The sequence below is a fragment of the Pyrus communis genome, chromosome 1, assembly GCF_041283825.1.
Source record: "Pyrus communis isolate YQ-2024b chromosome 1, ASM4128382v1, whole genome shotgun sequence".
In the NCBI taxonomy this organism is placed as follows: Eukaryota; Viridiplantae; Streptophyta; class Magnoliopsida; order Rosales; family Rosaceae; genus Pyrus; species Pyrus communis.
The window spans coordinates 18,336,117-18,338,802 of record NC_142565.1 but is presented as its reverse complement, the minus strand read 5'-3'; the positions used below and the strand labels follow the sequence as shown (position 1 = coordinate 18,338,802).

At 38.8% G+C, this 2,686-nt stretch overlaps 1 long non-coding RNA gene across 1 annotated transcript; it reads left to right on the top strand.

Annotated features, from left to right (window-relative positions):
• The first annotated feature begins 215 nt into the window (after nucleotides 1–215).
• On the top strand, nucleotides 216–2,437 carry LOC137719913 (uncharacterized). The gene is made up of 3 exons (XR_015955758.1): nucleotides 216–659; nucleotides 797–1,856; nucleotides 1,944–2,437. It is a non-coding gene; the product is annotated as an uncharacterized LOC137719913 (long non-coding RNA).
• Nucleotides 2,438–2,686: the final 249 nt, after the last annotated feature.

Genomic DNA, 2,686 nt, shown 5'->3' with positions numbered 1-2,686 from the left:
GACTGCAACAAAACGTACATTTTAAGATTAGTATTAGTGATATTTAGCTTGATAACGTGTCCAAATAAGTTTAAAAAAAAAAAAAAAAAAAAAAAATTAAAACAGGTATTGTTATCTATACATCCATTTTTACTTTTCACACACTCCCCAATTTCCAACAGACATATCACTTTTCATACTCTTCTCAATTTTCGGCTGTTGGATCAATGAATTGAAGAAGATCTCACGACCCTTTTTTTGTCTTTCAGAAGAGCCCACTGGCCCAGCTCTGTTTGACTTGCCCCGAGTGAACCCACCCGAATCTCGCACTAGTTGTTCTGCTTCTCCTCGACCTCCTCTGCAAAACCCCAAGCACGTTCACAATCGTCCGATCTAGGGCTACTAACTTCCGATATTCGGTACTCAGATGCAACATCAATGATGATAGGGTTGGGTTAGGTTGGGTGGGTGCCATTTTGGTAGGAGCGGGCTAGCTTGCTTTGGGGTATTGCTTTGGCACCCGTTACCCTTCTTCTCGCATTATTTTCTCAGCCAGACTCGCTAAGCAGGCTGCACTTGCCAATGATCTTTGTAATGGAAAGAAGAAGAAGAACAAGGACAAGCCCAAAGATCCTATCGAGATTGAAAACCTCGCCGACATTCTCCAAGATTTCAAAATGGTATTACTTCAAGCTTCATCTCTCTCTCTCTCTCTCTCTCTCTCTTTCTCTCTCTCTCTTTTCCTTTAATACTTGATGATTTCGAAGCACCTGTGATTCCGTATTCCTTTATTCACTTTCTTGATTGTTTTCTTCAGGTTTTGGTGGTCAGGACTGATCTAAAGATGGGTAAAGGGAAAATTGCCGCTCAATGCGGGTAGCTGTAGATACCTTTTTTTTGTTTTTTTTTTTTTGGTGCACTAAAATTAAGCCATTCCTTTATATGCACCCTTTTATGTATTTTCAAATTGAGCAATTATAGGTGTTATGTTTTTTAAATGGTTAACTTATTTAAAAGCACTTTCATTCATTTTAAAAGCACTTCGAAACGAGCCTTTATTGACTAGTTAATTTTTCTCTATTGATCGAATTATTTTTTTTGTTCAAACTTGTTATCGGAATGTTTGTTCATTGTTTAGCCATGCGACTTTAGGCCTCTATAAAAAGGTCCTCCATCGAGCACCAAAAGCTTTAAACAGGTAAAGCAATTGATGCTGGAAAAACTCAGATTGCACCAAGTGAGTTGCTTGGTTACATTTCTATAGCTGACTTTAATCTTGATTTTAATATTCTTTTAGCCTTTGGTGATGTTCATGTCACTAATGTCAATCAAATAGAAAACTAGTTTTACTCACAAAAATTTGAATATATTACTGAGAAGCGGAGGCTTTCGTCATCACAACTTGAGAAAGATTGAATTAAGTCGATCAACATAATGCTCTCGAAGAATAAGAGTTTCCAAGTTGTGTACCGCCATCCTCATTGACATTTTTTAATTGTATTTTGGTGTTACTTGTTTTTTTAGTACTGCTGCATACAGATCCGTTGTAACTTGTCGTATTTGTTCCCCATATGCGCCATGAAATTTATATTCTTAACTTGTTTCTTATTAAGTTGACCTTCCAAAGTTACTTATTTGGTCCTATGTTTTCTTCCAGATTCAAGGACAGTGATGGCTATTCTTGGCATGTTTCTCTTCTCCATTATCTTGTCTGTTGATGAGCCTTTCTTAAGCATAGTCCCCATGCATGGGGTGTTGTTGACTTAGATTGGTTGTTTGGAAGGCCAAGCCCCTCTATATTATGTTGGTAGGATATTGGGTAGGAGAGGTTTTGAGCTTGTGAATGTAGCATATGGAATTCTTATGTCTGACAAAATGTACAATATCGAAATGTAACTTTGATTTTCCCTCATCATTTTACCTGCACTTCACTTATCCCAAAATTTCAACCCATTCATATGCAGGACCCGTTGAAGTGGTTGATGATGTAACAGGTGGACTGAAGCTCTTGTAGTTTGTTTGACTTCAATGGTGCATATCGTATTGCGATGAGAGTTTCAAAGATAAGTCAATGCCATGGGCAGCAACATCAACCATACCGGAAGAGAATTGGTTCAATTTCATGTTCAATGTCCATTCTCTGAAAGCCTGACTTAGAAATCTACGTGTGCTTCTATCCCAAGGATCGATGATGATGATGATGATGATGAAAAGTCGATGAAATTGCATTATTTATTATGATTATGAAACTTGTAATGCACTAATGTAAGGATAATTTTTTTTGAATTCATCCATTACTTGGCAGAGAAATTGAACTCAGAACATAAACCATGTTCCTGGTTTTGGCATTTGCAGCATTGTCTCTGTTGACCTAAAAATTACAAAGCCTACGTGGCGCGCAGGCCGAGTAACTAATGAGCTAACTGCGTCATTCGGTTGATGCAGGGCGTGCCAACTCGTAGGCTGAGCCTGGCCGAGGAGTACAATTTGTTGATGTTGCGTTGAGTGCATTGCTGACTTCTTAATCTTGCGATTGCGGCCGAGGAAGGAACAAATCCCGACCTTTGGATTCTCGAGCCTGAAGACAAGGTTACTAGTTCTGCGAAGTTCACGAATCGTCGGCGCCGGATTCGGTCACAGTGATTATATTCGTGAAAGTATAAGCACGCTGAATCGACACCAGACTATATGGACACAAGTACTCAAA